A 7,045-nucleotide genomic window follows, 5' to 3' on the forward strand; every position below is an offset into this window, starting at 1 on the left:
ACCTGACAGGAGCGCGAAGCGCTACCACACAGCTACCAAGCGTCATATATATATACTAAATTATTAAAAAAAAAAAAAATTCAATTCATTGCGTTATAAAGTTCGTCAAATTCAATCTTTCGTTTTAACTCAGATTAAAGGTCACGCGATTTATTTTTCCAGAATATAAACGGTTACAAATAATTAGAGTTAGACATTTTTTTACTCGCCGCTCATTTTCCTATATATATCTTCACGAGTTTACGAATTGAAATTTGATAATTTTAACGCAATTCAGCATACTATATATATACATACATAGTAACTTATAGGGCCACATTGTGGGCCCCTATTAAGCATATAATTATTTCCCGATGTAGGGTACACTAGTACCCGGTAATATAATACGTGGTCCAATTTCAATTCAATTTTGTATCTCCTCTTAATTCCAAATTCAAAAGGGGAGATACAGTGCCATGTTATAATACAAAATATTGGTTTCAAATTTCCTCATTTTAACGCTGTTTAACACACTCATATATATATACATACATAGCAACCTATAGGGCAACATTGTGTACCCCTAACAAGCTTATAATTATTTCCTCTGGTAGGGTACACTATTACCAGTAATTTTGATCCCAATCCACAACCCAAGGGAACTCCTGTATCACGTATTTGGAGAAATTTACCTTTTTGATGCAACTAACCCTCATTGGCGTAACATGGAGAAGAAAGGTTCCCACTGTTAGCCTGACAAGGGGGCAAATGATCCGTCTACCAATGAGGGCATTTTACGTCGGTGCGGAGTTTGTATCGACTTGTCACAATTGGAATTCGAACCAGGTTCACCTCATTAAAAGGCGGACTCTTTATCCCCTGAGCCACCATGGCTCATCTACTTTATAGTACGTTAATCAAAAATTGCGTTTATGTTTTGGAGATTTCACGAATTTAAGACTAAAGAGCCGCGATGGCTCAAGGGATAGAGCGTTCGCCTTCCAATGAGGTGAACCGGGTCCGAATCCCAGTCGATACGAATTCCGCATGCACTGACCACAATGCTGACATGAAATATCCTCAGTAGTAGACGGATCATGGGTTAGAGTCCCTTTGCCGTCAGGCTAACAATGGGATGTTCTCGTGGTCTTCCTCTCTATATAACGCAGATGCGGGTTAGCTCCTTCACGAAGGCAAATTTCTCCCATTACTCGATCCGGGAGTTACCTTGTCTTCTGGATTGGATTAAAAATTACAAGGCTACAGAGTTGAACATCAGTAGTCGTAATCCATTAAATTGGGTGGCTGTTCAACCACGGTTCTAAAATAAAATTTAACCTTTAAAAAAGAAAACTCGATTCTGAACCATAGCCACCGAGAAATAAGGTCTTTGAGATCTCCAGGTTCTTTCAGCTACGTCACAAACCAGTTGAGTAGCAAGGCATCATGCCCCTACTCACAAAGGGGTGCCAAACGGTCCGCAAAACACCAAAAATTGCTGGATAATTTTTATTATAATTGATTTCTGAAAAATATATTTTAATTTTTGTGAAAGTGTAATGTAATAAATGTTAATTTGTAAATAAAAAGGAAAAAAAGAAACACTAATAATCTAAATCAAGGTGTAATAATATATTCATAATAGAAATGGCAGGGCTGACTCAACCTGTGTCTAACAGCACTTCTTTATGGCATCTACATCTACGCTGTGTGGTTACAGAAATTATCTGTCTGATAAAATAATAAGTTATAATAAATATTTGCAGTGTACAAATATTATTTCTTTCAGAAGAATATTTATTTTTATTTCCATAAACGCAATGTATCTTACGCTTGTTAAAACGATAGCACTCTAATGTACTTATATGTACAGTCATGGAAAAAATTAACCGGAAAAAACAACTAATGGATCGTTAATACTTTAATACTTCACAGACACAACAAATACAGCGTTTTGCCGTTTCTAGGAAAGGACACAATTTTGAGTATTTGTATTGAGTTTTGTAAGAGTATTTGTTGTGAGCCTGCGAAATATTAGTATTAAAAAATAAATTATTTTTGTTACTTTCCGGATATTTTTTTCCGTGACTGTACATATCCTTGACACTTGCGACAGGTTGTGGAAGTCCGCAACAGAATGGGAAATACCCAAGGTAAATACCGTAAGGGAAATACCCAAAATATTAACTTTTAAGTTATTTTGTGCCAGTATTTTTCAGTTTTGCATCCTTGTCATCGCGCTCTGCTTACAATAAAAATGAAATGTTATTAAATATTATATGTTATAAGTAAGGCCCGGATTTTGATGACATTTGCATTTTTGGACACTTTTTATCCTTTAGAGCATTCTTTTAGATTCATAGGGCATTTGTTTTTAAATTTAGGGGCGTATTTTGCATTATAAAGCATTTTTTAAGGTGATTGTTATTTTTTTCGAATTTTTATTATTTTTTTGGGTATTTTTATTACATGAAATGCAAGATTTGTCTTATAATTTTGCAATTCATATTGTATCAAAGAATGTTTCAAAACATTTGCTAGAACATACATTTATGCTCTAGAATGTTTCAAAACACTCTAGAACATTATGACTAGGAGAATAAAAATTCTCCTAGTCAGATTTGCCCCCTAAACCAGTAATCTCACGATGGGGGATGCATGCTTATACTACAGTAAAAATTTTACCAAATGAAACTTACCTTGCCCACAGCGCTACCAACTGCGCCACGCTTCACATACCTGCCCCGCGTATATTTAGCTTAAAGCACCTCCTCCCGGTTAGTCAACAAAACATATTTCAGCCCATTGTGGGCCAACTAAATGGTCTATAAAAATTCCCTTGGTACAATAGTTTGCTACATTACACTCTAATTTCACGAAGAGTATGAAATTTATAGGATAATATTATACGGAGTAACGGGGTGTGATGTGTGCGTGCCTCCTGATACGACATTTGTCCCTTTTTCAGCCATTATTCACTCTTTAACAAAGAAAAATAATTCTTTTCATATATAAAACACTTTATTCACTTAAAAATATTGAGAAAAAAGTCAAAAAAATACCATTAAATGAGATAAATAAATAAATAAAAAGTAATCAAAATTTATCAGTTTATTACCTATTATACGCAATTTCATAAAGGAAAAATAGTTATTTCTATATACAGAACACATCATTCACGCTAAATTGTCGAAAAGTATATTAAGAAAAATATTATAAAATAAATAAGAAAATGATATGATTAAAATAAACTAATTTCCCTGGATTTTCCAGTTTTTAAGCGTTATTTGAAATTACACGAATAAAAGAAAATTATTATTTTTTTAATATAGGATCCTTTATTATATCGAAGAAAACATTAAATAAATAATATAATGTAAAATAAACAAATGAAAAAAAAGAAAAAAGTTTAAAATTTAACCACAGCCGGGGTTCGAACCCTTTCCCCCTCGCTACATGCGTAAGTCAGTAGCACATGGTCTTAGCCGTTGGACCAGGCTTATACGGGAATAGTGCTGCTGCATAGCTTCAAGTACCCTCTCGCGGCTAGCTAAACAAAAGATTTAAGGAGCCATAGCGATCCCCCTAATTAATCTATAAATATATGCTTCGGAGGGGTATTTCGGCTTGTAGAGGCCCACCCTTGGTCTGAGTTTCAAAATTATAACTTAATATTAAAGAGAGTTAGTCGGTCTTGAAATTTGAAACTTTTCCCCGCCATTTTATATTATTTTATTTTTTATTCCATTATGCGTTGTTTCGCAAAGAAAGACAATTGATTTTATACATAGAACACCTTTCGTATGCTAAACTGTCGAGAAAATATTGTCAAACGAGATTAAAAAATAATACAATTTAAATAAACTAGTTTTCCGGGATTTTTCCAGTTTTTAAGCGTTATTTGAAGATTTCCGAATAAAAGAAAATTATTTTTTTAATATAGGTTCCTTTAATATATCGAAGAAAGCATTAAATAAATAATATAATGTAAAATAAACAAAAGAAAAAAAACAGAAATATTTAAAATTCAACCACTGCCGGGATCCGAACCCTTACCCCCTCGCTACATGCGTAAGTCACTTGCACATGGTCTTAGCCGTTGGACCACGCTTATTCGGGAATCGTGCTACTACATAGCTTCAAGTACCCTCTCGCGGCTAGCTAAACAAAAGATTTAAGGAGCCATAGCGATCCCCCTAATTGATCTATAAATATATGCTATGGAGGGGTATTTCGGCTTGTAGAGGCCCACCTTCGGTCCGAGTTTCAAAATTATAACTTAATATTAAAGAGAGTTAGTCGGTCTTGAAATTTGAAACATTTTCCCGCCATTTTATTTTATTTTATTTTTTATTCCATTATGCGTTCTTCCGCAAAGAAAGACAATTTATTTTGTACATAGAACACCTTTCGTATGCTAAACTGTCGAAAAAATATTGTAAAACGAGATTAAAAAAATAATATAATTTAAATAAACTAATTTTCCGGGATTTTTCCAGTTTTTAAGCGTTATTTGAAGATTTCCGAATAAAAGAAAATTATTTATTTAATATAGGATCCTTTAATATATCGAAGAAAACATTAAATAAATAATATAATGTAAAATAAACAAAAGAAAAAAAAAGAAAAAAGTTTAAAATTTGACCACAGTCGGGGTTCGAACCCTTACCCCCTAGCTACATGCGTAAGTCATTAGCACGTGGTCTTAGCCGTTGGACTACGCTTACACGGGAATCGTGCTACTACATAGCCTCAAGTAACCTCTCGCGGCAAGCTAAACAAAAGATTTAAGGAGCCATAGCGATCCCCCTAATTGATCTATAAATATATGCTTCTCAGGGGTATTTCGGCTTGCAGAGGCCCACCTTCGGTCCGAGTTTCAAAATTATAACTTAATATTAAAGAGAGTTAGTCGGTCTTGAAATTTGAAACTTTTTCCCACCATTTTATTTTATTTTAATTTTTGTTCCATTATGCATTGTTTCGCAAAGAAATACAAATGATTTTGTACATAGAACACCTTTCGTATGCTAAACTGTCGAAAAAATATTGTAAAACGAGAATAAAAAATAATATAATTTAAATAAACTAATTTTCCGGGATTTTTCCAGTTTTTAAGCGTTATTCGAAGATTTCCGAATAAAAGAAAATTATTTATTTAATATAGGATCCTTTATTATATCGAAGAAAACATTAAATAAATAATATAATGTAAATTAAACAAAAGAAAAAAAAGAAAAAAGTTTAAAATTTCACCACAGCCGGGGTTCGAACCCTTACCCCCTCGCTACATGCGTAAGTCACCAGCACATGGTCTTAGCCTTTGGACCACGCTTATACGGGAATCGTGCTACTACATAGCTTCAAGTACCCTCTCCAGGCTAGCTAAACAAAAGATTTAAGGAGCCATAGCGATCCCCCTAATTGATCTATAAATATATGCTTCGGAGGGGTATTTCGGCTTGTAGAGGCCCACCTTTGGTCCGATTTTCAAAATTATAACTTAATATTAAAGAGAGTTAGTCGGTCTTGAAATTTGAAACTTTTTTACGCCATTTTATTTTATTATATTTTTTATTCCATTATGCGTTCTTTCGCAAAGGAAGACAATTGATTTTATACATAGAACACCTTTCGTATGATAAACTGTCGAAAAAATATTGTAAAACGAGATTAAAAAAATAATATAATTTAAATAAACTAATTTTCCGGGATTTTTAAAGTTTTTAATTGTTATTTGAAGATTTCCGAATAAAAGAAAATTATTTATTTAATATAGGATCCTTTAATATATCGAAGAAAACATTAAATAAATAATATAATGTAAAATAAACAAAAGAAAAAAAAGAAAAAAGTTTAAAATTCAACCACTGCCGGGGTCCGAACCCTTACCCCCTCGCCACATGCGTAAGTCACTAGCACATGGTCTTAGCCGTTGGACCACGCTTATACGGGAATCGTTCCACTACATAGCTTCAAGTACCCTCTCGCGGCTAGCTAAATAAAAGATTTAAGGAGCCATAGCGATCCCCCTAATTGATCTATAAATATATGCTTTGGAGGGTTATTTCGGCTTGTAGAGGCCCACCTTCGGTCCGAGTTTCAAAATTATAACTTAATATTAAAGAGACTTAGTCGGTCTTAAAATTTGAAACTTTTTCCCGCCATTTTATTTTATTTTATTTTTTATTCCATTATGTGTTCTTCCGCAAATAAAGACAATTTATTTTGTACATAGAACACCTTTCGTATGCTAAACTGTCGAAAAAATATTGTAAAACGAGATTAAAAAAATAATATAATTTAAATAAGCTAATTTTCCGGGATTTTTCCAGTTTTTAAGCGTTATGTGAAGATTTTCGAGTAAAAGAAAATTATTTATTTAATATAGGATCCTTTAATATATCGAAGAAAACATTTAATAAATAATATAATGTAAAAGAAACAAAAGAAAAAAAAAGAAAAAAATTTAAAATTTAACCTCAGCCGGGACCGAACCCTTTCCCCCTCGCTACATGCGTAAGTCACTAGCACATGATCTTTGCCGTTGGACCACGCTTATACGGGAATCGTGCTACTGCATAGCTTCAAGTACCCTCTCGCGGCTAGCTAAATAAAAGATTTAAGGAGCCATAGCGATCCTCCTAATTGATCTATAAATATATGCTTTGGAGGGGTATTTCGGCTTGTAGAGGCCCACCTTCGGTCCGAGTTTCAAAATTATAACTTAATATTAAAGAAAGTTAGTCGGTCTTGAAATTTGAAACTTTTTCCCGCCATTTTATTTTATTTTAATTTTTGTTCCATTATGCGTTGTTTCGCAAAGAAATACAAATGATTTTGTACATAGAACACCTTTCGTATGCTGAACTGTCGAAAAAATATTGTAAAACGAGATTAAAAAAATAATATAATTTCAATAAACTAATTTTCCGGGATTTTTCCAGTTTTTAAGCGTTATTTGAAGATTTCCGAATAAAAGAAAATTATTTAATTAATATAGGATCCTTTAATATATCGAAGAAAACATTTAATAAATAATATAATGTAAAAGAAACAAAAGAAA

Source organism: Parasteatoda tepidariorum, chromosome 5 (assembly GCF_982258835.1).
Source record: "Parasteatoda tepidariorum strain Cologne lab strain chromosome 5, Ptep-v5.0, whole genome shotgun sequence".
Classification (NCBI taxonomy): domain Eukaryota; kingdom Metazoa; phylum Arthropoda; class Arachnida; order Araneae; family Theridiidae; genus Parasteatoda; species Parasteatoda tepidariorum.